This window comes from Coenobita brevimanus, chromosome 20 (genome assembly GCF_032717465.1).
Source record: "Coenobita brevimanus isolate Jiangsu-jjx chromosome 20, ASM3271746v2, whole genome shotgun sequence".
Lineage (NCBI taxonomy): Eukaryota > Metazoa > Arthropoda > Malacostraca > Decapoda > Coenobitidae > Coenobita > Coenobita brevimanus.
Window position 1 is genome coordinate 4,501,482 of NC_136973.1, and position 26,019 is coordinate 4,527,500.

Genomic DNA, 26,019 nt, shown 5'->3' on the forward strand with positions numbered 1-26,019 from the left:
ATGAAAGAAGGGAAAGTGATAATGACAGAGGTATAACAGAAGAAAAATTAGTAGTATTCTGATAGTATAAAAGGTAATTCTGACCACGAGACCTTTGACATGGGGGTCATAAGTGGCATTGGAGATTTCCTAACACCTTTTCCTAAGCGATTTATTTTGACTATTACATTTCAGTATCTTTTTGTACGTGATTGGTGCAAAGTATGTTAATATTAGAATTTTATAACAAGAGAAAAATTAAGGTGTAATATGCAAAATCAAGAAAAATGTACTAATTTCTCCTATATCATATACTGTTACATATATAAATCATGTGTAAATATATATAATAGTGTAGAGTAATATTATCTTCATTTTTTTTTCAGGTAATTAGTTGTGCAATACCTGGTCTACAAATGTAAGTATTCATTTTTCCAGTCCATAGATTTTTAGCATCATTTAAAAGGTACCTAATTACTTCACTTTAATTTCCTCTTCTCTCTATAATTCTTTCACATAATTTTTCACCTCTTTCTATAATTCTTTCACCTTTATCCTCTCCATAGATTTTTGCCTCGTATTTTTTTTTTTTTTTCACCTAATATTTCACTCTTTTCTTTCATCACTCTTTTCTTTCATCAGTAAAAATCAGTATAATTTCCCCATAAGAATAATCCTTTTATATATGTGGTGTCAAATGGATATGTAGGAGAGAGAGAGAGAGAGAGAGAGGAAAATAATGATACAGATTTTAAGGAAAGACGGGTGTACAGTCAAAGAAATAACAATCTTCTCATTTCCGTCTGAAGAAAAGGACAAATAATGGTAGAATTAATTAAAAGAGAAGAAGAGAATGAGAGAAGGAAGAAGATAGATTTGATAGGATTAAGTAGAAGGATGAAAAAGAATGAGGGGGGAAAATGAACGAGACAAGGGTAAGATTAAGTAAAAGAGTGGATGAGAAGGGAAGAGACATGGATAGGATTAATTATGAGAGTAGGTGAGGATGGGAGAGGAAAAGAAAAAAGGCAGTGATAGGATTAAGTGAATGAGTGGAAGAGGTTGAGGAGTGGAAAGGGGGAGAGACCATGATTGGACTAAGCAAAAAGATAGAAGAGAAAGAGAGAGAATGAAGAGGGAAGAGACATGGGTAGGATTAAGTAGAAGGATGGAAGAGAATGAGGGAAGGAAAAAGGGAAATGAAAAGGATTGGATTAAGTGAAGAACAGAAGAGAATGAGGGAAGGAAGAGGGAGGAAACAAGGGTGGGATGAAGTAGATGGATGGAAGAGAATCAAGGATGGAAAGAGGATGGGACAGGAATAGGATTAAGAAGAAGAGTGGGTGAGAATAGGGAGGGAAAAGAGACAAGGCATGAAATAGGGAGAATCGATTATCTGATTGTGTGAGAGAGGTTTGGTGTGAGTGAGACTGAACTTCCTAGTAAGAGGGTGGAAAGGATAGGAGAAAAAGTTGAAGGAAGAGAAATGAAAGAGACAGGTAGAGAATAAGTGAGAAAAATATTATCTGATGGTGATGATGATGATGAGGAGGAGGAGGCTGGTGGTGGTGAGAGTAGTGGTGTGGATGATGATGGTGCTGGTGATGGTGATAGTGATGATGTTGAAGTCAGTGGTGGTGATGATGAGGCGGGTGATGGTGACTAGTGGTGCTGGTGATGATGGTGTTCATGATGGTGATACTGATGATGTTGACGATCCTGGTGATTATAGTCATGGTGACGACGACGACGACGACGAGGATGATGGTGATGGTGGTGATGAAAATGATGGTGATGATAATGGTTGTTAATAATGTTAATAGTCTTTGGTGGTGATGGTGATGATGATGATGATGATGAATGATGATGATGATGACGTATATGAATAGTGGAGCTTGTATGGGGAGGAAAGGAGCCGTGAATTGGAGGGGAGATGGAAGGGGAGATAAGGTTGTGTCGAGTGTGAGGAGTTTGATGGAGATAGTGGGAAGTTAAGTGGCAGGGACAGACAGAGGGAGGAAGGAGATTGAGGAGGACTGGGAGAGAGAGAGAGAGAGAGAGAGAGAGAGAGAGGAAAATAGGGAAGACAAGGGAATTTAGGATGATGGAGAGAGGGATAGGTGACTGAAGAAAGAGGAGAGAGAGGGAGGGGATTAGGAAAGAGGAAAGAGAAGGAAGTGAGGAAATAGGGGAAGGGAAGGGAAGGGAAGGAACAGAAATGGAAAGGAGGGAAGAGGGGAAAGTAGGGAAGAGGAGAGATGGGAAAGGAAAAGGAGACGGGAGGGGAGGGGACAGAGGGAGGGAAGGGAATAAGAGGAAGGAGGGGAGACGGGAAGGGAGTGAATAGGGAGAAGAAAGGATTGGGGAGGGAAGGGGATGGAGGGAGGGGAGAAGATAGGGGGAGGGGAGGGGAGAGAGAGCATTGAATCAACGCTTGTGCCCTGACCTTCACTTCTTTTCACTACCAATTGATTCACATTTACCACTCTCTTTATTCAGCCCTTTTTTTTTTTTTTATTCCTCTCACCCTCCTCTCTTGTCCCTCCCTCTCCTGCCCTCTTAGCCCTCTCCTGTCCCTCTCAGCCCTCTCCTGCCCCTCTCAATTGTCTCCTGCCCCTCTCAGCCCTCTCCTGCCCCCCTCAGCCCTCTCCTGCCCCTTTCATTTTGCTGCCTAGTAATGATAACTGTAACCACACCCAATGTCCTTTATTTATTATTATTAGATAGAATTTGAGATAGATGAAGAGTGAGAGAAGTTTGAGAGGGATTGCAAAGAAGTTAGAATAGGTCAGAAAGGATTGAAAGGGGATAGAGAGACAGGCAGATAGATAGATTGATTGATTGATTGATTGAGATTGATTGACTGCGTGCTTGATTAATTGATGGATAGATAGAAAATGGTACGGACAGATAGAGAGATTGATGGACGGGTGGATAGAGAGAGAGAGAGAGAGAGAGAGGGAGATAGGGGGAAGGCAGGGTATATAAGTAATATATTTGACAGTAACCCTTTTCTTTATTATTTAACATGCCCAAGTAGTCCAGTTGATAAAAATAAATGGGTGTGGATAATGGAGTGGTGATGGTGGTGGTGGTGGACGTGATGGGGGGTTGTTAATGGGGTCCAGTAATGGGTGGGGGATTAATGGTTTTACACACCCCATAGGTTTTTATGGTGGGGGTATGGTCGTAAGGATTGGTTGGTGTGGTGGTGGTGGTGGTGATAGTTGGTGTGGTGATGGTGGTGATATTTGGTGTGGTATTTGTGTGTTGGTGTGGTTTGGTAGTTGTGGTGGTTGTGGATGATGGTGATGGTGGTAGATGTGGATTGTGGTGATGGTGGGTGTTGTGGATGATGGTGGTAGTTGTGGATAGTGGTGGTGGTGGTTGTGGATGGATGAGATGTTGTGGATGGTTGTGATGATGGTGGTTGTGGATGGTGGTGGTGGTGGTGGTGGTGGTTGTAGATAGTTGTGATGATGGGAAATGATGAATTGTGGTGAAACTTGTGGTAGTGATAGCTGATTGGAAGGTTGTGTTGGTAGCTGCGGTTAATTGTAGAGTCTGGTAATGGTGGTGATGGTGTTAGTGGTGATGATGGTGATGGTGGTGGTGATGGTGGTGGTGGTGGTGGTGGTGATGATGCATAAATTTACTGGCTTGTGGCTTTTTTTTTTTTTTTTTTTAGCAGATATTTTTCCCTAATTTTCTTTCCCTCTGTCATTTTCCCCCGGAGTTCCTCTCTTTTTCTTTCTCCTCTCATTCCTCTTCACGCTTCCCCTCCCTCTCCTCTCTTTCTTTCCCACTCCTGTCCTCTCACCTCTTCTCACACACTCTTTTCCCTTCTCCAATCCTCTCCTCTTCCTTGCATTCACTTGTCCATTTCGCCTCTCTTTTCTTCCCTCTTGTCTCTGTCCTCTTCTTCCTTCCTTCCTTCCTGTATCTCTCTCCCCTGCATCCCTTTTCAGTCTCCCCTCTTCGCCTTCCCTTCGCCTCTTTGCATGTCTTCCCTCTTCTCTCCTTACCCCTCCTTGTTCCATTTCCTGTCAGTTTCTCTTCCCACTGTCTTCCATCTTCTCTCCTTCCATCCTGTCTTATATTTCCTCTTTTATTTCCCCACTTCTTTTCATCTCTCCTGTCTCCCCTCTTTTCTGTCCCCTTTACCTCTCACCCCTCTTCTCTCTCCCCTCTCTCCAGTCCTCTCTCTCTCTTCCCCTCAACCCGACCCTCTCTCTTTCCGCTTGACCCTCTCTTTCTCTCACTCTCCCTCCTTCCCTCCCTCCTGCTTCCGTCCCCTCTCTCTCCCCTCCTTTTGTCCCCTCTCTTCTCCCTCTGATCCTTGTCGTTCCCTCACAGCAATTCCCCTTTTTTTAGTATTTCTCCCTTTTTCTATTCTTTCTTCCTCTTTTCCTTCCTTCCTTCCTTCATCTTACCAATTTTTTCTCCTATTTCTAGCTTCCTATTTTTCTCCTTTCTCCCCTTCTTCCTTGTTTTGTAATTGATTTGCTTTCCTGCCATCCTGTTCTTCTCTCTGCTCTTCTTCTTTCCTTAATTTTCCTTCTCCTTCGATCTTTCATTTTCCTTTCCGTCCATTCTCACCCCTTGTGTCCCCTCTTCTCTCTCTCTCTCTCTCTCTCTCTCTCTCTCTCTCTCTCTCTCTCTCTCTCTCTCTCTTATTTTCTTCCCTTCATCCTCCGTTTTTCATCTTTATCTTCTCTTGTTTCTCTGCTTCCTTCTTCCCTTCTTCCAGTTTTCATCATCATCATCATCATCATTATCATCATCATCATCATCATCTTCTTCTTCTTCTTCTTCGTCTTCTTCTTCTTCTTCTTCTTCCTCCTCTTCCTCCTCCTCCTCCTCCTCCTCCTCCTCCTCTTCCTCATCTCTGTCTGTCTTACTGTACAAGTTTTATTCTTAGTAATCATACCGTTGAATTAAAATAGATAGATTGATAGATAGACAGATAGAGGAAGAAAGACAGACATATTGATAGACGGATATAGATAAATGGATAAACAGATGGATGCATTCACGGAGAGAGAGAGAGAGAGAGAGAGAGAGAGAGAGAGAGAGGAAATGAGGAGAGATAGGCAGGACAATTACCAGTGTCCGGTGGGTGCTCTCTTTCCTTTATTCTCTCTTTTTCTTACTTTTCTCTTTTTCGCTCTTTTCCATAATTTGTTATTTTTCTCTTTTTCAGACTTTTTCTTGCTATTTTTCCTACTTTTCTCTTTTTCTCTTTTTCATACTTCTCTCTTTTTCTCTTTTTCATACTTCTCTCTTTTTCTCTTTTTCATACTTCTTTTTTTTTCTCCTTTTCATGCCTTTTTCTCTCTTTTTCTTACTTTTCTCTTTTTCGCTCTTTTTCGTAATTTTCTCTTTTTCGCTCTTTTTCGTACTTTTCTCTTTTTCGCTCTTTTTCGTAATTTTCTCTTTTTCGCTCTTTTTCGTAATTTCCTCTTTTTCGCTCTTTTTCGTACTTTTCTCCACTTCATACTTTTCTCTTTCTCTTTTTTTTTTGTGTGTATTTTTCATTTTCTCTTTTTCATACTTTTATCTTTTCCGCTCTTTTTTGTACTTTTCTTTTTCGACCTTTTCTCTTTATTGCTCTTTTTCCTCTTTTTTCGGTCACTTACGTATCTTTTTATCGTTTTCCTTCTCGGCTAAGGCTCCTTTATTTACTTTGTTTTTCTTTTCCTTTTCCGGTTTTTTCTTCGTCCCCTCTCTCTCTCTCTCTCTCTCTCTCTCTCTCTCTCTCTCTCTCACTCTCTCTCTCTCTCTCTCTCTCTCTCTCTCTCTCTCTCTCTCTCTCTCTCTCTCTCTCTCTCTCTCTCTCTCTCTCTCTCTCTCTCTCTCTCTCTCTCATTTCTTTTGTCCTATCTGCGTCACTCTTGTCTCATTCATCTTCCTCTTTTTAAGCTCTCGAGAGGAAGACACTTATATTTTTCATTAATATTAGGTGGTGTTATTCATTTTGGAGAGGCGCCTCGTGGTGAATGGGTTAAAAATAATCTCCATTCATCGGTCATTCATTGTGAAGAATAAATGACTGAAGGAAGGAAAGTGCGTGGTGCTATGAAGGACTTGGTATGGGGTCTTAATACAGAAGGTACAAGAGGGCTGCTAGATGTGTGTGTGTGTGTGTGTGTGTGTGTGTGTGTGTGTGTGTGTGTCTGTGTGTGTGTGTGTCTGTGTGTGTTTTACGGACGATGAACAAAGGAAGGAAAGACAAAAAAAAAAAACTACACCAGTTTACAGGCACACACTCCACCTTCCTTTCCTTCCACGCTTATCCGCCTCTCGTCCCCCCCCCTATTCTTTCCCTTCCTTCCCCATCCATTCCCTTCCCTCCACATACCTCCCCGCCACTTCTTCCCATCCATTCCCTTCCCTCCACATACCTCCCTGCCACTTCTTCCCATCCATTCCCTTCCCTCCACATACCTCCCTGCCACTTCTTCCCATCCATTCCCTTCCCTCCACATACCTCCCTGCCACTTCTTCCCATCCATTCCCTTCCCTCCACATACCTCCCTGCCACTTCTTCCCATCCATTCCCTTTCCTTCCCGTCCTCGCACATTCCTTCTTTTCCCTTCGCATACGGTACCTCCCCTCCACTTCTTCCCTTCTATTCCCTTTCCTTCCCATCCCTCCACATATCCCTTCCCTTCCTCCCCATTTCTTCCCCTCCTCCTCATGCCCATCACTTTCCTTCCCATCTCTCCCTATTCCTTCCCTCCAGTTTCCTTCCCATCTCTCCCCGTTCCTTCCCTCCACTTTCCTTTCCATCACTCCCTATTCCTTCTCTCCACTTTCCTTCCCATCTCTCCCTTCCTTCCCTCCACTTTCCTTCCCATCTCTCCCTAGTCTTTCCCTCCACTTTCCTTCCCATCTCTCCTTGTTCCTTCTCTTCACTTTCCCTCTCATCTCTCCATATTCCTTCCCTCCACTTTCCTTCCCATCTCTCCCTATTCCTTCCCTCCACTTTCCTTCCCCTCTCTCCCTATTCCATCCCTCCACTTTCCTTCCCCTCTCTCCCTATTCCTTCCCTCCACTTTTCTTCCCCTCTCTCCCTATTCCTTCCCTCCACTTTCCTTCCCCTCTCTCCGTATTCCATCACTACACTTTCCTTTCTCACTCTCCCTATTCCTTCCCTCCACTTTCCTTCCCCTCTCTCCCTATTCCTTCCCTCCACTTTCATTCCCATCTCTTCCTATTCCATCTCTCCACTTTCATTCCCATCTCTCCCTATTCCATCCCTCCACTTTCATTCCCATCTCTCCTTAGTCCTTCCCTCCACTTCTTCCCTTCCCTTCCCGCCCCTTTCCTTCCCATCTCTCCCAGTTCTTTCCCTCCACTTTCCTTCCCATCTCTCTGTATTCCATCCCTCCCTTCCCATCTCTCCCTGCTCCTTCCCTCCACTTCTTCCCTTCCCTTCCCTCCCCTTGTCGTGTGTGTGGTGTCGTGCCTGGGCCTGCTGTGGTGATATTAATGAAGGGGAGACACTGCACACGTCAGGCTGGATGGATGGAGCCCCCTGCCTGGATAAACACCGTTTTTCGTCCTTTCAGCCAGGCCGCTCTTGGGGGGGAGACGAGTCATTTAACCCTTTCGGTACGGTGACGCATTTTTCTACGCATGGGATGTCGTGTATTTTGTTATATCCTTAAATTCGGTGACCTGTCTTTACGCCTTCACGTGGTGGCACCGATCAGGCTGGATGGCTCCGCTGCCTAGTCATACAAACGACCCTCAGTCCCCTCCCTGTCCCCTCCAAAAAGGTTGGTGGACTGCGGGACTAGGGTAACTTAAGTCTGCAGTCCACTGTGTTCACGTTCAGATGGGGTTGCATCTACTACTACTACTACTACTACTACTACTACTACTGCTACTACTGCTACTACTACTGCTACTACTTGACCCCAGGCTGATCAGAACGTGAACCTGTTAGACTACAGGCCAAAGTTGCCCCTCTTCGCAGTCCACCAGTCTCTTTTGGGGGATGGGTTGGACACTGAGGGACTTTTGTATAGCCAGGCAGCTCCACCGTCCAGTTATATCAGTACCACCACGTGAAGGCGCCCCTCTCCAGCACAAGGTCTTAGTAGTGGAAAGATTAATTATATTCTTACTTCTGCTAATTTATTTGGCTTTAAAATAATTCTTGTAGTAAAGGGATTGATATAATTCGTACTGAATGAAATAGTCTGGTGGTAGAATGAATTGATTTAAAAATTGTGCTTGGAAGGGTTAATATTGGAGAGGCATGAGAAACACCGCATACGTCAGGGTGGATAGATGAGATCCCCCTTCTCTCAACCACACACACACACACACACACACACACACACACACACACACACACACACACACACACACACACACACACACACACACACACACACACACACACACACACACACACACAGCACGACACGTAGCATTATCATTTCCTGACACTGAGCTACGTGAAATAACCCACAAAAGGACGAAAATCTAGGCCAAGTTAAGGTGAGAGGCGTATAGGTGTTTGCGTCATGGAATGTGGAAGATTACAGAGGTTAACTTAGACTTGCGGGTGGCGGGGTCGGAGCAGAGGAGGTGAGTACTGATGAAGGAGCTTAGGGGAATTTCTGCCATAATAAACTCAGGGATTAGGCATCTGAGAATGATGTAGATTAGGGAGTAAGAAGAGGGCAAAAGGAGGTCGGTGATCATGCAAGGTGAACGTTACCTGAAGCTGGTTTGTGTGTGCGTGTTAATGGCTGGGAACGTTGAGTGGGATGAGAGAGAGAGAGAGAAATGAAGTACGGAGGATGGGGGAAGGTGGAGGAGAGAAAAGCTTTGGAATAGATAAATAGGTATATAGGTAGGTAGACAGATACTGTAGTTAGACAGACACACACACACATTGACAGACAGACAGGCACACAGGTAAACACAGACAGACAGGTAGATACAGACAGATGGACAGGTAAACAGACAGACAGAGGAGTGAGACAAATGCCTGAAAATGTATACCATAAATAATCAGTGTGTGTGAATGTATGCACTGCGTCCCCGGTGAAGTGTGGGCCAGTGTATCATGATCTGTGTGGTTTGCTCTCTGGTAATTGACAGTCTGCGGGTGTGGGCTGTGAATGACCGTGTTGCGTGGCCTGTGGAATGTGTGTGTGTGTGTGTGTGTGTGTGTGTGTGTGTGTGTGTGTGTGTGTGTAAAGACTTCGTGACGGCTGCCTGGATTCTTACACTAAGTTGGATTTGTATTATTGGACCTTCAGGCATATGTTTTTTCTTTTTTTTCTTTCTCGTCCGAAATACATTAGTGAGATGATGATGATGATGATGATGATTTTACCGCACTCGTATTTCCACATCCTCTTGATTTTTACATATTTTGAGACAGCATGTGGATGAACCTTAACATTTGAACTTGGAAACAACTTTACACATACCTTATTTTATTTATTTATTTTTTTTTTGTAGCAGTAACTGGATATCAAATTAGTTTCGCCTGTATATTTGGACTTGCAGTTATTTACGATGCGTTAGGTGGATGAATTGTTATATATGGATTTTCATACACAGGTGTTAATTGGTGTTTACGTAACTTACCTGTACAGGTATATATGCTTGGACTTTTTATATTTGCACTTTCCATATGTTTACTTCATTATTATACTCCTTTTACTCAAACTTGGCCCAGATTTTCGTCCTTTAGCAACTTCTTTCACGTAGTTCAGTGGCAGTGAAAGATAATTCTGTGGCTGTACATCCTTCCATAGCACTTCATCGTGACTAGCATCATCATATCCTACTGTTAATTGATCGATGCAACTCAGTAATCATGGAGAGCTGACAATTTTAGGCCAAGTTAAAGTAAAAGGAGTATAGTGGTTGTTTACTTGGCTCATCTGTGTTGTGACATTTTGGCTGTGGCTTTGTATACGATTTTCATATATTCACAGCTTTATAAATGGGTGTGTTTTAAAGGCATCTGTATTGGGACGTTTTAGGCCAAGTTAAAGTGAAAAGAGCATTGTTATTTTTAGGGTGGAGAAGGCGAGGTGCAATTTTAGGCCAAGTTAGAGTAAAAAGGAGAATAATTTTTTTGTGGGTGGTGCAAGTGTGTTAGTAATGTAATTTTAGACCATGTTAGAGTGAAAATAGCATAGTTATTTTTTTGGTGGTGCAGATGTGTTAGTGGTGGAATTTGAGGCCAAGTTAGAGTGAAAAGAGTATAGTAATTTTTAGGATGGCGCAAGTGTGTTAGTGGTGTAATTTTAGGCCAAGTTAGAGTGAAAAGAGCAGTTGTTTTTAGGGCGATGCTAGTGTGTTAGTGGAGTAATTTTAGGCCAAGTTTGAGTGAAAAGAGTATAGTTATGTTTTTGGTGGTGCAAGTGTGTTAGTGTGGCGGCGTTGATTTGCGTTGACCGTAAAGCGAGGCCATTCTCTTAAATCTTGACGGCCGCTAAGTGAGGATTCATGAACGCAAATTTATGCCGCTGCGTGTACTGGCTCTCAATATGCCCAAAAAGACGTACATGGCCACACACACACACACACACACACACACACACACACACACACACACACACACACACACACACACACACACACACACACACACACACACGACGCAAATGGGCACCGAAACTAATAAAAGGCGTTTACATGTATACAACCACACGTACATGGAACCAACACGCACAAGGAATATAGGTATACACACGCCGACACATAAGCCGAAGATGTACACTGGGTCACAGAGGTCAAGAAACGTACACAGGCGCACAGATAAAAAAAACGTACATGGATGCTAACAAAAACGTACACAGGTGCGCACACATTTAAAAGATGTACATGGCCGACCACACACAGACAAAAGACGTACACGCGCGTCCACACACAGACAAAAGTCGTACACAGGCATCCACACACATACAAAAAACGTACACAGCTTCCACACACGGACAAAAGACCTCCACGGACCTCCACACACAGACAAATAGCGTCCACACGTCCACACAGCAAAATCCGTACATAGGAACCGACACATAGATCAAAAAACGTACACAGGTGCCGACATACAGAAAAAAACATACATGGACTTGCTTAAAAATGTTTACATGGGTTAACTGAAAGTTTTTATTTTTTTTTAAAGGCTTTATGTGCCTTGAGATGCAGTCTGATAAATTCTCTCTCTCTCTCTCTCTCTCTCTCTCTCTCTCTCTGCAGTATAATCTTAGTGCAGACAATAATGTATTCTCTAATCGCAGAAATGTGTGTGTGTGTGTGTGTGTGTGTGTGTGTGTGTGTGTGTGTGTGTGAGAGAGAGAGAGAGAGAGGGAGAGAGAGAGATTCCAGCAAAAAGGATGAGAGGTTCCACCCCCTTTAAAAGTCTCGCAAAATCTCGTTCGAGCACCGTAAAGTCTCGCCAGATCTCGTCCCACTCACCTGATACCCGGGCGAGATAAGTCATGGGGCCGTCACGATAAGGCAAGTTTTACGCCCCACGTCTTTCTCTGCCCGCCCAAATTCACGCCCAAAATCACGCCCAAATCTACGGCCAATTTCACTCCCAATTTTTCCAGTTTTCTTCCAAATTTGCTCCCAGTTTCTCCCAAATTTGCTCCCAGTTTCTCCCAAGTTTACACCCAAAGTCACTTCCAAATTTACGGCCAATTTCACGCCCAATTTTCCCCACGTTTACGCCCAAATTTACTCCCAATTTCTCCCAAGTTTTCGTCCAATTTCACACCCAAAATCACGCCCAAATTTACGGCCAATTTCACGCCCAATTTCTCAAAAGTTCACGGCCAAATTCACGCCCAGATTCTCTCTTTTTGTTCGAGATTCACGCCCAGTCCTACGGCTTCCATTCTTCTTGCTTAAAATTATCGTAAGTCAGGATTTTCTTCTACTGGCTGGAGTTCGTCGTCAGATTCTTATATTACTTGTAGCTGGTTCTTCAATAATTAATATGTCCCTTTTAATTTTGTCTTTGGAGCGAAATCGGGACCTGGATGGCACATTGCTGGTTGTTTGTCGTGTACTGAGGGGAATACACACACACACACACACACACACACACACACACACACACACACACATTCTCTCTCTCTCTCTCTCTCTCTCTCTCTCTCTCTCTCTCTCTCTCGATTCTTTAATATGTTTCCATCACAATTCTTTGGCATTTACTGTCACTTCCCTCCCCTCCTCCCTCTTCCTCTCCTCTTACTCCACTGCCCTTCTTCTCCCTCCTTTCCTCCTCCTCCTCCTCCTTTTTATGATTCCCTCTCCCTTCCCCTCCCTCACCCCAACCTCTCCTTGCCCTCTCCCTCTTCTTCCCCCTCCCTCACCCCAACCTCTCCTTGCCCCCTCCCCCTCCCTCACCCCAACCTCTCCTTTCCCTCTCCCGCAACCTCTCCTTGCCCCCTCCCCCTCCCTCACCCCAACCTCTCCTTTCCCTCTCCCGCAACCTCTCCTTTCCCTCTCCCCCTCCCTCCCCCTCCCTCATCTCAGCCTCTCCTTGCATTCTCCCTTCCCCCTTTACTCCCCCTCCCTCGTCTCTCCATCCCTCCCTCTCTTCCTCCCCAATTCATCACTTATGCAATAGTCATATAATTAGACATGACAGAATACCTCTTTGCTTGATCATGCACTACCTGTTTGCTTGTTACTGCATGACTACTGGACTGATGGCTCTCTCTCTCTCTCTCTCTCTCTCTCTCTCTCTCTCTCTCTCTCTCTCTCTCTCTCCTTCTCCCTCTTCCTCTCCCTCTCCCTCTCCCTCTGCCTCTCTCAAGTCATTGGTTAGGTCTCCATAATTTCGTGATGTGCTCCTGGTTGTGTGTGTCTTGCCTCCTCGTATCTCTCGCAATGTGTGTGTTTTTTAACCTGCGTGTTTGGATTCTGATTTTGCCGTTGCGTGTGCTGTGGAGTTTGTTTTTTACGTGTCTGTGAATGAGAGGTGTTTTGTGTTTGAGTGAGAGGGGTTGGTGTGTGTGGGGGGGGGAGGCTGGTGTGTCTGTGGGGGTTGGTGTGTGTGTGGGGGGTTAATGGGTTGGTCTGTGTGTGTGTGGGGAGTTGGTCTTTGTGATTGTGTGTGTGTGTGTGTGTGTGTGTGTGTGTGTGTGTGTGTGTGTGTGTGTGTGTGTGTGTGTGTTTTACTCTGGTTCTGTGGAGAAAATAAATAAATAAATAAACAGGAAAATAAATGAATAACATCAAGCATAAATGACAGGTGAGAGAGAGAGAGAGAGAGAGAGAGAGAGAGAGAGAGAGAGAGAGAGAGAGAGAGTGTTTGGGTGTGTGTCTGTTTGCTTTAGGTGTGTATTTGGTTTTCATTTTGGTGTTTGTTGGGTCTTTCTTATCGCTTGTCCCTTGTTTGATTTCCATTGTCGTGCTGTGTGTGTGTGTGTGTGTGTGTGTGTGTGTGTGTGTGTGTGTGTGTGTGTGTGTGTGTGTGTGTTTCAGAGAGAGAGAGAGAGAGAGGCGAGAGAGATTTGTGTGTGAAATAGACATGTATTTATGATCTTTACGAATAGGCGTGTGTACGTGCATTCCACTCTTGTCCTTACTTTCCACTCTTGCCCTTGCTTTCCACTCTTATCCTTGCTTTCCACTCCTGTCCTTGCTTTCCACAATTGTCCCTGTTTACCTTTCCTATTTCTTGTGTTGTGTTTTTCTGCTAGTGATGCCCCCCTTCCCCACCGTGCCTGCTGTCCCACTGCTTGCTTGTCTGCTTGCGTGGTGCCTGTTAATATCGTTACTCGGCTGCTGTGTGCTGAGGTAAATTGCGTGTCAGACTAGAATGAGTCAGGGAGGGGAGGAGGCCTGATGGGTGATGTAAGGGTGGGGGAGAAGGAGGGAGGGGAGGGATGGTAGGAGGGAGGGAAGGGTGATGGGAGGAGAGGGAGAGAAGGAGAGAGGGAAGGGTAATGGAGAAGGGGGAGAGAAGGAGGGATGGTAGGAGGCAGGGAAGGAATATGGAGGGAAGGGAGAGAAGGAGGGATGGTAAGAGGGAGGGAAGGGTGATGGAGGGGAGGGAGAGAAGGAGAGATGGTAGAAGGGAGGGAAGGATAATGGAGGGGAGGGAGAGAAGGAAGGAGGGAAGGCTGATGGAGAGGGGGGAGAGAAGGAGGGAGGGAAGGAAGATGGAGGGGAGAGAGGAGAGCGGGAAGAGAAAGGTGATAGGGAGGAAAGGAGGGAGGAGGGGGGAAGGGAGATAGGGTGGAAGGGGAAGTGAATACATAAAAGGAAGGGAAAGGGGTGAAAGAAAGGGTATGTTAATGGCTGGAGAGGAGTGGGGAGAGGTGGATATAAAGGAATAACTATAAAGATGGAGGGAAAGGAAGAAAGAGAGGCATAAAGAGGAAGGGAGGGACAGAAAGAAGAAAGAGGCGATTTGATGAGAAGGAGGGAGATTAGAAAGTGAGGGAGGAGATGTAGACAGAAAGGGGTAATAAAAAAAGAGAGAGTTGGATGACCAGCAGAATGGGGAGATGGGGGAAAGGAAGATTAATTTCGTGAGGGAGAGAATGGAGGGAAGGAGGAGAAAGAAAAATGGGGAAATGAGAGAAAAAGAGAGGGGGGCAGAGAGGGGAAGAGTAAGAGGTATATACAGGAAAAGGAGAGAGAGAGAGAGAGAGAGAATAAACAATGTGGGGTTGGATTAATGTAAGAGAATGAAAGAAAAAGATAGATTGGTTCTGGGAAGGAAGGGAGGGAGAAAGATACGAAGGAGAAATTGACGAAAGGTGAAATGGAGGAGGTGGATAGGTGCAGGAATATACGGAAAGAAGTGAGAGAAGGAAGAAAGTGGAGAAGAGGAAGGAATTAAGGTGAGGAGAAGAGGAAGGAAGGAAGAGGAAGAGGAAGAGAAGAAGGAAGGAAGAGGAGGAGGAGAGGAAAGTAGGAAGAGGAGGAGGAGAGGAAAGTAGGAAGAGGAGGAGGAGAGGAAGGAAGGAAGAGGAGGAGGAGAGGAAGGAAGAAGCAGAGGAGGAGGAAGGAAGGAAGGAAGAGGAGAAAAGGAAAGAAGGAAGGAAGAGGAGAAGGAAGAGGAGAAGGAAAGAAGAGGAGGGAGGGAAGAAAAGGAGGAGGAGAGGAAGGAAGGAAGGAAGAGGAGGAGAAGAGGGAGGGAAGAAAAGGAAGAGGAGAGGAAGGAAGGAAGGAAGAGGAGGAGAGGAAGGAAGGAAGAAGAGGAGGAGAGGAAGGAAGGAGGAGGAGAGAAAGGAAGGAAGGAAAAGGAAGAGAGGAAGGAAGGAAAAGGAAGAGAGGAAGGAAGGAAGAGAATAAATAGTGAATGACGGAGTGGAAAGAAGAGGGGAAAGAGAAGTTGAATGGATGAAGGGTAGAAAATAACGGAGAGAGAGAATAATGACTAAGGAAGGAGGAAGAAGGAAGTGAAGGTAAATTAAAGACAGGAAACTCGAATTAAAGAAAGAATGGCATTGCGTGGAAAGAAATTGCTTAAAAAATGAGATGGATGACTAGAGGGAGGAGAGAAGGGATGGAAGGAAGAAGGAAGTAAGGTAGAAAAGGAAGTGAAGGAGAGAAGGAAGGAGAAACTAGGGAGGAAGATGACGGAAGTGAGACAAGGGGGGTAAAGGAGTAAGTGAAGGAGGGAGAGAAAGAAGGATGGAAAGAGGAAGGAAAGGAAGGAGGGAGGAAGGAGACGGAGGCGCGGCAGGGAAGGAAGAGAGTGAGTGAAGCAAGGAGAGAAAAAAGGACGAAAGGAGGGAAGGAGGTGAGGGAGGAAGGAGACGACGGAAGTGAGGTGGAGAGGGAGAGAAGAAAGTGCAGGAGAGGGGGAAGGAAGTGAGGGAAGGATAAAAGGAAACAGGAAAGGAAGGAAGGAAGGAGGAAAGGAAGAATGTATGGAGAGAATGGGAGGAAAGAGACGACGGAAGTGAGGTGGAGAGGGAAAGAAGGAAATGGACTGGGGGAAGCAGGGAGTGGACGAGAAAAGTAAGTAAATGAGGACGGAGGGAGGGAGAGGTTTAGGGAAGGAGGAAAGAAAAGAAGGAAGGAAGGAAGGAGGAAATCAAGGAGGGAGGCAAAGAATGCGGGAGTTGCGTGTCAGTAATGCCCGGACTGAGATCGAAGTGGACTTTTGTTGCTGTCAGTGGAGCAGTTGACGGCATGACTAACGAATGGCAGGGGGCCGAGGCTAGGCGGGGGGAAGGAGGGGGAGAGGAGGGGTAGAGAGGAGAGGAGAGAGAACGGAGAAGGGGAGGGGTAGTTGTGGAGAGGAGAGGGGAGGGGGAGGAGTTGTGGTGGAGGGGGGGATGGAGGAGGTGTTGGGGTGGAGATGAGAGGGAGGAGGGGTTGGTGTGGTGGGGAAAGGGGAGGAAAGGGGAAGGGGAGAGAAGGGGTAGAAGGTGGTGATGGTGGGTGAGAGGGAGATGAAAAAGGAGAGGAGGGGAGATCAGAGGAGGAGGAGGAATGCAGGAATGGAAAAAGGAAGAGGAGGGATAAAGAAAAAAGAACTCTAAAAGGGAAAGTAGAGGGTTAGGAAAAAGGAAGAGGAGGAATAGAGAAAGAGTAGGAGGAGGAAGGACAGAGGAGGAAGAAAGGGAGAAAAAAGAGGATGCGAGGGAAAGAAGAATAGCGAAGAGAAGAAGAAAGGAGAGAAAGATAAGGGACAAGAGGACAGAAAGAAGAATAGGGAAGGGAACAGGAAGAGGAGAGGAGAGGTGAAGGGGAAGAGGTAGCAGGTGAAAAAGAGGAGATCGGAAGAGGTAGAGGGAGGGGACTGAGAGTAAGAGGAAATCATTGAAGGAAGAGGAGAGGAAGAGAGAACAGAGGAAGGAAGGAAGGACTAATGGAGAAGGAGCGATAATAGAGGAGAGGGGAGAGGGAGGGGGACGAAGAGAGGGTGAGGGGAGGGGAGGAGGACAAAGCGAAAACCATTAGAGGAAGGGGAATTGCAGAAGTGAGGGGAAAGGGGAGTGCCTAGAAAGGGGTAGGATAATTAAGGGAGGATGAATGGAAGGTAGGGGGAGGGGAAGGTAAGTAGAAGGTAACGTAGGGGGAGGGAAGGAAAGCAGAAGATGGGGGAGATGGTAGGGGATGGTAGGGGGCGGCAAACGTAGGGGGAGAGGTCGGAAGGGGAGGGAAAATTGAAAGGAATAAGAGAGGGGGCAGAGAAGAGTATATACAGGAAAGTATTGAGAGAGAGGGGGGGGGAATAAATACCTCCCTAGTTATTTATTAGCGACAGACCTCACAACAATTTTATAAGTCCTTTCTTTGCCAGTCTCGATCAGTTATTTATATGTATGTTATTCTTCACTACAGACAATAATACTCATACGACTCACTTATTTTCCCTACACCGTTATTCACTTCCTCATCATCTAATTCCTCCTCTGTCCCCTCTTTCCTTTCCTCTTGAGTGCCAAGCTTTACAGCATTTGGGGTGCTTTTTGTGTCAGTTACTCTGGGTGCGTTGGTTAGTCTTTCCCCCTTTTTCTTTGTATAATAGGGACTGGATTTGGTGACGTAAAAAGGGCCTATTGAGGTAGTTCCAAGTGTATTCCTTACTAAGTCATATGTGTGTATTTTAGCGGCCTGTTTGTACACTTGCTGACACGGACGAGAACCTGTGCAATACACTTTCAAGTCAGGTTATACAGGAGGGATTTAAAGAGTTCGAATCCTCTTCCCTGATCCCTTCTCCCAGGCAAAATAAAATCCATCTGTCTATAGGGAGAACATAAAAGCAGCGGTCATGATGCTGAAGCCTTAAGGTGGGCAGGTTATGTTTTACTGTAGAGTTTTAAAGAGCTGGCTTAAATCTCCTTTCCTGACCTTTTCTCCTATGCATAATAATATCCATCTGTCTGTATAGAAAATATAAATGCAAGCGTCATGAAATTGAAGATCTGAAAGTGGGCTAGGAGGACGACTGGAAGCTGGAGAACCAACCCTAGGAGGAGAACGGAGATAATAAGGAGAGACTGGGTGTGGGGAGAGGAGGGGAGGAGGGCGTGAGGTCTGATGCAGCTACTGACGAAGGGGTGAAGGGAAGGGAAGGGAAGGGAAGGGCCTCTTGAGTGCGTTTATTGAGTGATGGAGAGGGAGAGAAGGTGTATGCAGGTTCTTGGAGAAGTACAGAGGAAAGGTTAGATAAGATTAGGTGAAGTTAGATTAGGTTTTTGGAGAGGTAAAGGAGAATGGTTCGACAAGGGTAGGTTAGGCTAGACATAGGATAGGATAAGTTAAGTTACATTGTTAGGTTAGGTTGAGATAGATTTGGATAGTTTAGGTGATATTATGATTGATGTATTAGGTTGGATTGGGCTAGGTTAGATTAGATTAGATTAAAGTTAAATTAGATTAGTTTAGGTTAGGTCTGATGGAGTCACTGAGGAAGGGGCGAAGGGAGGGGTCCTGTGAGCACGATTATTGACAGAAGGAGGGCGTTGAGAGGGTGCAGGGCTTTGTAGAGGACAGGTAAAGCAGGGGTGGGCACGTAGGGCTGGGGAAGACAGGCAAGGAGCAGGTAGACAAGGGAATACAGGATCGGAAAGGTAGGTTATTAAGCAGACGAGGAGTTGCGGGATAAGAAAGACAGGTAATTAAGACTGTAATCAAGGAAGTACATGCTAGGAAAGGCAGGTAGTTAAGTAGACGAGGAACTACAGGTTAAGGCAGGTAATTAAAGATGTAGGTAAGGAAATACGGGGTAAGAGAGACAAGTAATTAAGCTGTAGGCAAGGAAACACAGGTTAAGAAAGACAGGTAAATATAAGTAATCCCTTCACATACAAAGGTCTCTCCCAAGCTGAAGTAAACCGTCAGGGGTAGCGAACCTGAAAAAAACAACTCCACATTCCAGCGTTTAGTGGAGTTTTTGTCCCATTCCCTGACCTGCATAAATGTATTTTGTCCACAGCAAGAGTGAAATTGAATATCGTTGTCTTATGGCGGAAAAGACTGGGGTAGATGAGAAGAAATTGACAGGGCAAGAAAGGCAGGGTTAGGCAGGCGTGGAAGGTAGGGTTAGATAGGCATGGAAGGCAGGGTTAGGCAGGTAGGGAAGGCAGGGTTAGGCAGGATAGAGGGTAGGGTTAGGCAGGTAGAGAAGGCAGGGTTAGGCAGGATGGCAGGTAGGGTTAGGCAGGTAGGGAAGGCAGGGTTAGGCAAGGAAGAAGGCAAAGAAAATAAGGCAGGGGAGGCAAACTTAAGAAAGCAAGTACTCCAGGCTGTTAAGGAAGGGATAAATGAACAGGTAAGCAGGGAAAGGCAGGGTTAGGAAGACAGGGAAGGCAGGGTTAGGCAGGCAGGGAAATGCAGGGAGAGGTAAGCAGGCAGGAAAGGCGAAACTTGATCCTTCTCATGCATCTGTTAATGAAAGGGGGAGAATGAAGAGGGACGAGAGAGTGGCCGAGAAAGTTAAGGGAAATAGAAAGAGAGAGAGAGAGAGAGAGAAAGAGTTTGTGTACTGTATGTGTGTGTGTGTGTGTGTGTGTGTGTGTGTGTGTGTGTGAAGGAGGGGGTGTAGAGGGTGTGGTCACAAGGGTATACTACACATACGTCGCTATAATTACATGACGCTGTCTCGCATGTTCTCTCATTTTCTAACAGCCTTCTTTCAGAGCTTATCAACCCAACTGGCACTTGATGTCTGGCAACGCTGTGGACGTCTGTGTGGGTGTGGGTGTGGGTGTGTGGATGGGTGGATGTGTGGGGGGGGTGAGTGGGGGGGTGTTGCGTGGGCGGGTGTATTTTTGTGAATTTGTGCTATGTTTACCTGTGTGTGTGTGTGTGTGTGTGTGTGTGTGTGTGTGTGTGTGTGTGTGTGTTATGTTTACCTGGATGCGTTTATGTGATTGTGTTTGCGCTACGTCTACCTAGATGTGTTTGTGTATTTGTTTGTGTTTGTCTGGAATTTGTTTGGCTTATTTCTCTCTCTCTCTCTCTCTTCTCTCTCTCTCTCTCTCTCTCTCTCTCTCTCTCTCTCTCTCTCTCCGACATGGAGAGTATGTTTTCACTCCTATTTGCTAGTTTGTTAGTTTGTTTGTCTGTAAGCAGGATTACTCAAAAACTAAAAGAGAGATTTGGACCAAATTTGGTGGGTAGATAGCCCATGTCCCAGGGAACAATCGAGTAACTTTTGGGACCGGTCCGGGTCGCATTACAAATTCTGGATCCGGAAAACACTTTTTGCGAAATCCCAATCAGTGATGCAAACACCTAACCCATTGTGAAGAGTGGTTTGGAAATTACGTTGCCCTTGTCGGAGAGAGACGCTCCACTGAGTGCCCCTCTAGTTGGTGTGTATATGCTGTGTTGTTTGTGTGATGACTTTGTGTTTGTAGTTTTTTATGGTCTGTCTTTTTCTTTTGTTTCTATTTTGTATTTTGCCTTGTAATTTAGTTTGTGTATTTCTCGTATTATTTTATCAGAAATTAAATCTCTTATGCTCTTTTGTTTTTACGTTTTTATGATAAATTATTTGGATGTATAGTGCCAATTACGCTTTTATATATATTTTTTGCCTTTGGATTTTGTTATTTATGGTTTATGTGTATCGTTGCCATAATGACATCACGCTTTGTCGCATGGTGTCTCATTTTTTATACCTTTCCTTCAGAGACTCATTACCTGTACTAGCACGTGATGGCTGAACATTCTTTCCTTCCTTCCTTCCTTCCTTCCTTCCTTCCATCTTTTCTTTTTCCTTCCTTTCATCTTCCGTTCTTCTTCTTCTTCATTCTTTCCTTCCTTCGTTTCGTCCTTCCATCCTTCTCTCCTCCCTTCATTCCGTCCTTCCTTCTTCCTTCCTTCCGTCCCTTCCTTCCCTTTCCTTCCATCATTCATTCATTCATTCATTCATTCATTCATTCATTCATTCCAGCCTTCTTCCTTCCCTCTTCCCTCTTTCTTTCTTCCTTTCTCCCTCCATAATTACACCTCCTTAATTTCCCCTTCACCCCGAGGACGCCTATTAACCCCTTCATTAACCCTTTCAGTTCAGCAAGTCTGCACTAGTAATTAAGGTAGTTTGAAGTTAGAATAAGCTAGAAAAAGTGATCGTAGCGAAGGAATATGTCACTTCAACCCAAGGACGTTATTGTTAGTTAGTGTTAGTTATTTTTTGGTGCTTTCTCGTGAGTTATTTATTTATTTATTTATTTATTTTTATTTTTTAGAATTGGCTTCTCAAATTAGAGATTTATGGAGGGTGTCAATGGCCCGTCCTGTTTAGTAATTATTTCTTGAGCTGAATTTGGCTGGAAGAGGCTGGAGTTAGAGAGAGAGAGAGAGAGAGAGAGCATTTTCACACTGAGAGATGTAAAATAGAGAGAAGGAAGAGAAGAAAGAAAAGCAGGAGGAGGAGGAGCAGCAGCAGAAACAGCAGGATGAAGAGAAGGAAGAAGAGGAGGAGGAGAAGGAGCAGGAGGAGGAGGAACAGAGGAGCAGGGGAAGGCGGAGGAGATGGAGAAGGAAGAAGAGGAGGAGGAGGAGGAGGAGGAGGAGGAGGAGGAGAAGGATAGATTCAGTGTGGTATATCAAGAAAATTGCCGTGAAAAGACAAGGGAAAACGGGAGAGTAGAGGCGAAAGGAGAAGAGGTGAGAGAGAGGGGGTGACTGTTTTGTTCGGTATCTGCCAATGCGGGCTTTGGTGGAGACGTGTGGCTTGCTCAGGAAGAGAAAACACACACACACACACACACACACACACACACACACACACACACACACACACACACACACACACACACACACACACACACACACACACACACGAGTACAGACATACCTTCGTACATGCATACGTACATCAGAGAGAGAGAGAGAGAGAGAGAGAGAAAATAAGCGGGTGGGCTTGTTAGGCAGGTGAGTAAGTAGGCAGGTAATCAGGTAGACATGCAGACAGGTGTACAAGAGAAGTAACAGGTATTATTAGGGAGGGGATAGTAAGGCAAGAAAGGCAGATAAAAAAGGAAGGAATAAGCAGCGTTAGGAAAGCAGCAAGAAAAGGCAGGAAAGACGGGGGAATATAGGCAGGTAGAGTTTAGGCAAGCAGGTATACACTAGCGGCAGGGGTTAAATAGAGTGTTAGGCAATGCAAGTACTATTAATCAAGGTAATGCCGAGACGCCCTGTAGGGTAAGCCAAGGAAGTAAGGCAGGTCAAGGTAAATAATCAACCGAGACATAAGCAAGGTAAATGTAGGTAAGCAAGGGAAGGAAGACTAATGCAAACTGGAAGGGTAAGGCTGGTTTAGAAAGTGAGGGTAAAGCAGGGTAAGGGATGTTAATGCTGGAAGGGTTAGGCAAGTTTAGGCAGGGAGGGTAAGGCAGGTTTAGGCAAGACAGGGTAAGGCAGGCAGGCAGGCGTGTAAGAGGCGTGTGGGTGAGCTGTCTCGTGTGTCTCTGAGGCCCCACCCCGCCTGCCTCACCCCGTCTTACACCTCACTGCCTCACTCCCTTCTACCTCCCTCCCACCCTCCTTCCCTCCCTCTCTCCCCCTTCCCTGCCTCCCTATTTCTCATCATTTTGTTGTAGTTATTAACCTTTGTGTTGGTCTTTATCACTTAGTATTCCCTGCCTATCTTCCTGCCTTCCCTTATGCCTGCCTTTCTCGTTACCTCCTTTCTGCCTACCTCCCCGATACCTTCCCACCACCCTGCCTCAACCCGTCTTACACCTTGCTGCCTTTCTCCCTGCCTGCCTTCTGCCTATCCCCTTACCTCCACTGTCTCACAAATCGTTGCGTACCTCCTTCCTGCTTATACACTTTCCTCTTTTCTGAATCCTTCTCCTTCTTCCTAAATCTGTCCTTCTGCCCATATCTTTCCTCCTCCTTATATCCCTCCCTCATACCTAATATCCTTCCCTCCTCCCCATATCCTTTCTCATACTTGTATCCCTCCTTCCTGCCCGTATCCTTCCCACTTGCCCATAGCCCTCTCTCCTGCCCATAGTCTTTCATCGTGCCCATATCCATTCCTCCTGCCCATATCCTTCTCTCCTGCCCATATTCTTTCCTCTTGCCCCCCATGTCCTTCCCTCCTGCCCATATCTTTCCTCCTGCTTCTTTTCCTCCCTCTTGTCTATACCCCTCCCTCCCATCAATATCCTTATCTCCACCTACCTTACACATCGCTCCCTTCTGTGCCTTCCACCTTTCCTCTTTGTCTTCTTCTCTGCCGCGTCTTCCAGCCTCCCCAATTACTGTACTCTTTTCTTCATACCTGGCGAGGATCTTTAACTCCATTCAGCTCAGGTGATGGCCAGGTGGAGTTAGAATGAAGGTTGATTTGACTAGTAACCAAGGAGACTCATTCCTACCTACCTCCTATGGCTCACTGAATTTCATGCATCCACGACTTTGTATTTAGGTTTGGGAGAGTGGATCAGTTCCGTCAGATGAAAACAGACTCCCTTTGTGCCCTATTTATACCTCTTCCTTGCCTCCCTGCCATACCCACCTGCATCTTTCTCTCCCTCCCTCCCTCTTCTTCCTTCCTCCCTCCCTCATTTTTCTCTCTTCCTTTCATGTGGTTCTGCTTGTCTCATTTGCTATACTTCCTCAGCCTTGTCTTCTGGCCTTCCCGATTTGCCTGTGTATTTGTCTTCACTAATGACTACTTCTTCTTCCTGTCTTCCTCTTCCGTAGCTCCTCACATTTCCTTTCTGCCTATTCCATTTGCCCCACTTCTTGTTTTTCCTCTTGCATCACCTTCCTGCCTTCCTCACTTCTTCCCTTCCCTCTTCGTTTTTCTGTCTTCCAATCCTTCTCATCTTTAGCCTTTTCTTCCTACTATCCCCATTTCCCCTCTTCTGTTGCCTTGTCTTCCTATCTGCTCCATCTGCCTCTCTGTCGTCTCACATACCCTACTGACTCTCCTTTTCCTGCCTTATTTTCCTGCCTGCCTCTTCTGTCTGCCTGTCTTCTCCAGCTGCCTGTCTGTCGTTTCATATACCCCATTTGCATCTCCTCCTCCTGCCTCATTTTCCTGCATGCCTCTTCTGTCTGCCTGTCTTCTCCAGCTGCCTGTCTGTCGTTTCATGTACCCCATTTGCATCTCCTCCTCCTGCCTCATTTTCCTGCATGCCTTATCTGTCTGCTTGTCTTCTCGCACGCCTGCTTGTCTTCTTGTGTGCCTGCCTCCTCTGCCTACCTCGTCATGTACCTGAATGCTGTCTGCTTGTCTGCTTCTTGTTGGCCTGTCCATCCATCCAGCGCTCCGGACCGGTTTCTCTCTCTCATATATCACCCAACACTGCACTTCACCCACTCTAGTATACGTCAACACACACACACACACACACACACACAAACGAAATATGCCTCTCTCTCTCTCTCTCTCTCTCTCTCTCTCTCTCTCTCTCTCTCTCTCTCTCTCTCATGCATCGTCCCTGCACACCTCATAGTGCATTGACACACACACACACACACACACACACACACACACACACACACACACACACACACACACAAAGTTAATAACACCCATCCTCTCTCTCAGTCTCTTTCACTTTCTCTGCCTAGTCATGTATCCATCAACACACACTAGCCTAATACCCCCATCCTCTTTGCCTGCCTCACACCCTGCCTGCCACCCTGCCTGCCTCACCACGCCGAGCTGCCAACGTGCTTGTCCTCGTCCATCACTCTCACCTGCCTCCCTCTCTCTCACCCCCTCTAGCCTCTCACTACTCTCTGCATCAACTTTTTTTTTCCCCTCGGATTTTTTTCGCTTTGGTCACAGATATATTTCCCCCTTTGGTCTCATATTTTTTACTTTGGTCTCATTGCTTATCGTTTTTCTCTGAACGTTTTTCTCTGTTTTTTTTTTTTAGTTTTTTTTTTCTTTGCTCTTACTGGTTTCTTTTCAGTACTTTTTTCCTTCTATATCATTAACTTTTTAAGCTTTTGGCATTGGTTTCATTTTCTAGTTTTATGCAGTTTTTTTTTTTTTTTTTACTTGTGTTTGATGATGCACATGCACATTTTTTTTTTTTTTTCGTATTGGTCTCATTGGTTTCAGTTGGTTTCGGTTTCTTGCACTTTTCTCCGCACTTTTCTGATACCTTTTTTCTTGGGTCTGTCTGTTTTTTTTGTTTTTTTCTGCATTGTTCTGTTTTTGGTTACACCTTTTTGTACCTTCTTTTATCTTTGGTTTCGATTTCATTTCCTGTGCATGTTTCCTATATGTTTTCCCTCTTGGTCTCACTTGTCTTACTATAACCATTTTTACAATAAATTGGCCTAAAACTGCCATCTCTCCTCCTTCAGTGATGATTTGTAATAATAGAATAACATTAGTGTATGGTGCTAGTCATGAAGAAGTGCTGTGGAAAGGACGTAGAGCCACAGAGTTGTCTTTTTCCGCCACTGTGCTGTATGAAGTAAGCTGCCAAAAGACGAAAATCTGGAGTACAATCAGTATAGTCCCCATGGTATCATTCTTCTTCCTGTTCTTCTCTGTGTCGGATCCTCCATTACTTTTAGCTTCTGTGTTTTGCCTTCATTCTGTCTCTCTTTAACACGTTCTGTCTTTGCTCCATCTCTTTTTAACGCGATCAATTTTTGTTTCATCTATTTTTAACGCGATCAATTTTTGTTCCGTCTCTTTTTGATGCATTTAGTTTTTGCTTCATCTGTTTTAACGCGATCAGTTTTTGTTTCATCTCTTTTTAATGCGATCAGTTTTTGTTTCATCTCTTTTTAACGCGATCAGTTTTTGTTTCATCTCTTTTTAACGGGATCAGTTTTTGCTTCATCTCTTTTTAACGGGATCAGTTTTTGCTTCATCTCTTTTTAACGGGATCAGTTTTTGTTTCATCTCTTTTTAATGCTATCAGTTTTTGTTTCATCTCTTTTTAATGCGATCAGTTTTTGTTTCATCTCTTTTTAATGGGATCAGTTTTTGTTTCATCTCTTTTTAATGGGATCAGTTTTTGTTTCATCTCTTTTTAATGGGATCAATTTTTGTTTCATCTCTTTAACGCGATCAGTTTTTGCTTCATTTCTTTTTAACGGGATCAATTTTTGCTGCATCTGTTTATTTA